Raw genomic sequence first — 7,326 nt, forward strand, 5'->3', positions numbered from 1 at the left:
AATGCCCTGCAGGACTAAAGATATGGCTCAGCATTTAACATCCCTTGCTTCTCTTGCTGAGAACCCAAGTTGAATTCCAGCAACCATAAAGGGTCCTTTACACTGCCTGTAACTCCAGGGAACCCGATGCCCTCTTTCTGGCCTCTGTAGGCACCTCACTCACATGCACATACCCACGTAAGTAAACAATAAAATACTTGAAGAAAACAAAGTCCGTTAAAGAGTTTCTTTAATCTAACAACAAAACCCTTCTTGAGTGAATTATGTTACCATACTCTGGAGAAACCAAATAATTTTGTGTGCCCATTACATATTTAATTGAACTCTTCACAGCCATTGAATCATATTGATAGAAAGTATTTAACAGTATAGAAGCAGTATTCACGGCATATAAAAAGTGAAAAAAATTAAAAATCACGCAAATAAGAATCCTGAAGGGCAAGTGTCTGATTGTGAGAAATGGGAGGGGAAGGCTCCCATTACAAGAATTTGGAAGTATGTTGTGTTTCTGTGTTTTCCTTCCTGTGTCCATCTGGCTCAGGGAAGGCTTTATTGCACACACCAAGAGAAAGATGTGCTGCTCTTCAGCTTTTTCTGTGTTTGTTTTTGTTTGTTTGAGGCAGAGTCTCTCTATTTAGTCCTGGCTGTCCTGGAACTCATTAAGTAGACTAAGCGGGACTGGAATTCACAAAGATCCTGCTGCCTCTGCCTCCTGGACTGCTGCTTAGCTTTTGATGTTTGTGGTTGTTTGAATAAGTATGGACCCCATAGACTCGTGTGTTTGAATGCTTGACCCATAGGCAGTGGCACTTTTAGGAGGTGTGGTCTCGTTGGAATAGGCGTGGACTTGTAGGAGGAAGTGCATCACTGTGGGGGTGGGCTTCGAGGTCTCCAATGTTCAAGCTATGCCCAGTGTGGTACACGGTCTTCTTCTTCTGACTGGTGATCAAGATGTAGAATTCTCATCTACTTCCAGCACCATGACTGCCTGCATGCTGCCATGTTTCCTGCCATGACGATAATAGATATTAGACTAAACCTGTAAACATATAAACCAGCTCCAAATTCAATCTTTTTCTTTATAAAAGTTGCTTTGGTCATGGTGTCTCTCCACAACAATAAAACCCTAAAACAATGGTCAAACGGGATTTTACCTGGAAGATGAATTTGAAAGCCACAAATAGATAAAAGGGGACTTTTCCTTTCCTAGAAAAGTTATTCCTCTGGTGCTGACCAACTTGTGTTTAGAAACAAGTTCTCTATTGAACTGAAACTCCCTGACTCAGCTATGCTGGCTGGACTTTGAGCCCCAGGGATTCACCTGCCCCACCTCCACAGTGTTGGTATTATAAGCATGAATCTGCTATGTGTGTTCTCTTTTTAAATGTGTACGTGTGTGTGTGTGTGTGTGTGTGTGTGTGTGTGTGTGTGTGTGTGTGTTCATGTTCACATCTGTAAAGATACCTAGAGAGGCCAGAAGAGGACACTAGATGCCCTGGGGCTAGAATTAGTAAGTTACCCAACATGACTCCTGGAAACTAGGGTTCCTTGGAAGGGCAGTAAGTGAACTAAGCTGTGGAGTTATTTCTTTGACACCATGACTCTTTTTATGCAGACTCTGAGGGTCATGTTCAAGTTCCCATTTGCAACAAAAGTACTTTAGTAACTGAGCCATCTTCCTAAGTTATAATAATGTTTCTGAGACTACTGTGTTAATCATAACATTGGAAATCACTGGTAAAGTGACCTTTTGCAACCAAAGTATCTTTGTAAAATGAGGCCACAGCTAGTTTCCTCATTTGTAATGTCACAGTGCACAGATCGGTTAAAAATTTGAAACTTGAATTGAAAAACTTTATCATAGGGGAAACCCCAATACTAGGTAGATTACTAACAAAACATCAAATATTTAAGAAATAAGAAAACCAACCTTCTATACTCTGCCCCAGATTGAAGAACTAAGGAAATACGAAAAGTATTTTTAATTTTTTAAAATGTATGCATCTTTGTGTATGTGCAGGTACCTGTGGAGGCCAGAAGATGGTGTTATATCTGCCAGAATTGGGGTTACTGGCTGTTATGAGCTGGCTGATGTGGAAACCAAAATATCTGGTTCTCTGCAAGAAGAGAAAAGAGCTCTTAACCTCTGACCCATCATTCCTGCACACAATTTTAAAGGCAAAAATTATCCTGATATTGAAAGCTACCAAAGCATTTTATGAAAGAAAAAATATAAATCGAGATCCCTTATCAACATAGATGTAAGAGTCCTTCGTAAATTTTTAAAATTTTTCTTCTCTCATATATTATATACTGACTCAGTTTCTCCTCCCAGTTCCCTTCTCCACTTCCTCTGTCTGCCTGTTCCCTATTCACTTCTCTTCCCTTCGGAAAAGGGCAGGACTCCCAGGGACATCAACCAAACACAGCATCTCAGTTTACAGGAAGACTAAGCGCCTCCTCTCATATGATGTCTGAATGAAGCAACCCAGTAGGAGAGAAAGGGGTCTCAAAAGCAAGCAAAAGAATCAGAGTCAGCCCCACTCCCATTGTTAGGAGTCCCACAAGAAGACCAAGTGACACAACCATAGCATATATGCAGAGAACCTAGGTCAGACCCAATACAGGCTCCCTGATGGTCAGTTCAGTCTCTGAGCCCCTATGAGCCCAGGTTAACTGATTCTGTGGACTTTACTGTGGTGCCCTTGACCTCTCTGGCTCTTAGGTTTAAGAGTCTTAATCAGCACATTAGCAAACACAATCCATTTGGCAAAATCTCTTCAAACTAAAACCTGTTCACCCAGTGGCTTGGCAGTGAAGATGCTGGGTCTATTTGATAGACCTGAGTGACAAGTGTTCACCGTAGCACAGAATGCTCATTACATCACTGTTTATGTTAGAAGATTGGAGACAACCCCAGTCTCCAACAATAAAAGTCTCATTCTACAGATTACTCAGTAGTGGACAATGGGGCACTGTAAGGCAATAGTGACAGTTGTCTGTAATGACACGAGACATCTCTAAATTATATTAGGTAAATTTGAAAATCCCAAGTACAGAGAAGTGCTTATATTATTCTTACTGTTGTGTTCCAAAATATAAACGTAGGAGGCTAGGGAGATGGGTCCGTGTGTAAGCGCTTGCTGGACCACAGCATCCTGAGTTCAGAGGTCAGGCATCCATGTCAAAAAGCCTGCTGTAGAAGTGCACCCAAGCCATGCCTCCTTAGGAAAGGCACACAAAGGAGGATCCCTGGAGCTCGAAGGTAACTGGCCTAGGCAATCAGTGAGCTCCAGGTTCGGTGAGAGACCCTATCTCAAAAAATTACATAAAGTTTAATAGAGGGAGACACATACATTCAACCCCACCCCACCCTCAAGTGCACACGCACACCTCACGCTGGACTGATATTTCCATTCAGGGTTTAATGTCTTTATTTCCCTACCTACTGCCTCTACTTAAAACAAACCATGAAACAGAAATGGCAGCAGAGAGTTTACTTCAAGTACAGCCTGAGGTAAATTGGGGGCAGAGAACACGTGCCTCAGAGAAACTCTCCCCTGGTTTTTGAAAGGGGAGAAGTGGTCAGAGTTTGTTTTTAATGGAGCAATGGGTAGGGGAAAAAGGGCCTTGGACATTTCCTGCTCCCTTGGAAGTTTAACAGAAAGACAAGATGTCTCCCAGAAGGCAGCACGACAAGTGAGAAGGGATGCTCTTACAAGTACCTAATGTGGACAGGAGCCTGGGAAGGTTCCTTCATCCTGGGTATCCGTGCTCAGCTAAGGAGAGCCCTCGCTCTTGTACACCCTCTCTCCCTCATTCTGGTACACCCTCTCTCCCTCACTCTGGCACACCCTCTCTCCCTCACTCTGGTGCACCCTCTCTCCCTCACTCTGGCACACCCTCTCTCCCTCACTCTGGTATACCATCTCTTCTTCTTCTACACTTACTTTTATTCCCTGTAAAATTGATAGCCTGTCCTGTTACCATGCCATGTATTTGAAGCCCTCGTGCTGGGACAGCAGAGACAGGCAGTCCCAGGGACTTGCTGGGCAGCCAACCTAGTCTAACGAATGAGCTTTAGGACAATGAGGGAAGCGGTTTCAAAAACCAAGATCAATTATCCCTGAGGCATGATACTTGAGTTTGTCATCCGGCCTATACTCACAAGCTGGTATCTTCAACAGCTAAGAGAGCTTGCTGCTTCTACTGCAGACCTGAGTTCAGTTCCTAGAACCAACTGCCTGTAACGGGAGCTCCAGGGGAGCTGACACTGTCTTCTGTCCTGCCTCGCACCCAGGTGCATATGTGCACAGACAGATGTGCACACATGCACATAAATAATGTTTAAGTTTAATTTTCACTTACATCTTTCTACCTGACTACATTTAATACAATTTCCAAAATGAGCGCCCCCTCCCTTCATGGTACACCATTGTTCCTTTATTCACATTGGCTTTCTTTATAGCCTGACTGTTCCAAAATGTATTTAATGTGATTTTCAGCCAAACAACTATACAACAAAGTTAATGAACCAGAAAATCTGTCTCTACAACAAAGAGAGGAGATGACAGAGCTGGGGGCTGGTGGAATTCTAGACCGACCGTGGTTGCTTGGAGGAGCTCACATATCTGCTTCATCCGGCCTGGCTACCAGTGGATTGAATCTGGGTTGTGAGTCACAAGAGGGAGAGGAGCAGTGCTTGGATCTGCACCTGCCTGGGGGCTGAGTGGTGAAAGTTCTGCAGATCCCAGCAGGAAGCGGGTTGTGTAGCTGTGTCATAAATAAAGGAGCTGCTTCAGACACCAGAGCCAGCCCAGCCAACGCCATCCAGAAATATCTGCCAGGGCTGGGAGACAGCTCAGCAGGGAACGTGCCTGCTGGGCAAGCATGAGGACCCATGTTTGGATCTAGGTGTAGCAGAATACACCCGTAATTCCAACCCTGGGGAAGGCAGAAACAGCCGTGTTTCTGGAAGCTCAGTGGCTCACCCAATCTAGCCAAATCGGTCATCTCCAGGCTCAGTGACAGACTGTCTCACTAAACAAGTTGGAAGAAGCTGGGGAGACTCTCAGTGGATACGAGCACTTGCTGCTCTCTTCAGTTTCTAGCACTCATTTTGGGCAGCTCATAACTATCTATAGCTCCAATTCTGGGAGGTCAAAAGTGCTTTGTGGGCACCTGGACCCAAGCACACATACAAAGGCATACACAAATACACATAATGTAAAAATAAAAACAAAGAGAATTAAAGTAGGGGGTGGAAGAGGAGAACATCCTGATCTGACATTGACTTTAGCCTCTGCTTACACACACCTGAACAAATACTCTTCTAAACACACCCTACTAGACATACACACACATACACACACACATAATATATATACACAAATGCACACAACACACATATATAATATATACATACACACAACACACATATATAATATATACATACACACAACAAACACACACGCATAATATATATGCACACATACACACAACACATATATATATAATATATATACATATACACAACACACACACATAATATATAGGCACACATACACACAGCACACACATAATATATATACATACATACAACACACACATAATATATATGCACACATACACACAACACACATATATAATATATATACATACATACAACACACACAATATATATGCACACACACAAAAAAATATATATGCACACATATATACAACACACATATATAATATATATACATACATACAACACACATAATATATATGCACACATACACACAACACACATATATAATATATATACATACATACAACACACACAATATATATGCACACACAAAAAATATATATGCACACATATATACAACACACATATATAATATATATACATACATACAACACACACATAATATATATGCACACATACACACAACACACATATATAATATATATACATACATACAACACACACAATATATATGCACACACAAAAAATATATATGCACACATATATACAACACACATATATAATATATATACATACATACAACACACACATAATATATATGCACACATACACACAACACACATATATAATATATATACATACAATATAAACATACACACATATACACAAGACACACAGACATACAGCACACACACATATATAATATATATACACACATACATACAACACACACATACAATATATATATACACACATACACACATACGCACATACACACAACATACATAGACACACAGGCACACAATACACATGTATATAATATATACACACATATATATAATATATATACACACATAAACACACACACAACACACACACACACACAGAACCATATCTGAGTATCTACTGGCTGGTTTAAACAAACCAAGCTTTGGGACATTAAGTCAGATAGTAAAAGCCAGCATGGGGACAGTTTAGAAACGGACCGATTGTTCTCCTCCTCAGGAAGACAATCACATGACTGTGGGTAATAGCAGAGGGAGATCAGTATCTGAACCGAGATCTGCCCTTCCTGCCTCCACACACATTTCCACTGTCCTTTCTTATGATGCTGTGTTTTGTTAAACATGGCAGACGCCACTTCTCCACCCATCCAGACGTATCCCATTGTCTACTAGAAAAAAAATGACAAGTTCCATAAGCAAATTTAAAGCTCTCAGTAATGAGGCTACCTACTGTGCTCATCCATTATTTCCCACCTAAACCAGCAAAGCTGTACTCAGCCTAATGGGGTACACCGAGGCAGAAATTTTCCGCTAAAAGTCAGACTAATGGAAGAGATTGGTAGACGGCAACTGAAAGACAACACGTTTATAATGGAGCCCCAACAGGGGAATGATGCATTACTTTGTAAAGGATGAGTGGCTGTTGAAAAAACACCAAGCAATCCAGAGAGATGGCTCCAGGTATATGGCTCGCTGGCCCGGCTGCCTGAGTTTGATCCCCAGGATCTACATGGTGGAAAGAGAGAAGCAATTCTAAGAAACCATCCTCTGACCTTCACATGCACACCATGGCATGTGTGTGCTTACGTATACACCACACACACACACACACACATACACACACACACATACCCACATACATACACACACACATACACACACATACACACACATATACACACACATACACACACATACACATACATACACACACGCACATATACACACACATACACACACATACACACACACATACACACACAGACAAGCACAGACACAGATACACACATAGACACATACACAGATATGCACAGACACACACATACACACATACACACATACAGAGAC

At 41.7% G+C, this 7,326-nt stretch overlaps 1 long non-coding RNA gene across 1 annotated transcript; it reads right to left on the bottom strand.

The window, feature by feature from the left end:
• Window positions 1-212: 212 nt before the first annotated feature.
• Window positions 213-6,984, bottom strand: LOC120096238 (uncharacterized). The gene is made up of 3 exons (XR_015635472.1): window positions 6,881-6,984; window positions 2,025-2,117; window positions 213-1,007 (listed from the first exon to the last, which is right to left on the bottom strand). It is a non-coding gene; the product is annotated as an uncharacterized LOC120096238 (long non-coding RNA).
• Between the last annotated feature and the right edge of the window lie 342 nt (window positions 6,985-7,326).

This window comes from Rattus norvegicus, chromosome 13, assembly GCF_021556685.1.
Source record: "Rattus norvegicus strain SHRSP/BbbUtx chromosome 13, alternate assembly SHRSP_T2T, whole genome shotgun sequence".
In the NCBI taxonomy this organism is placed as follows: domain Eukaryota; kingdom Metazoa; phylum Chordata; class Mammalia; order Rodentia; family Muridae; genus Rattus; species Rattus norvegicus.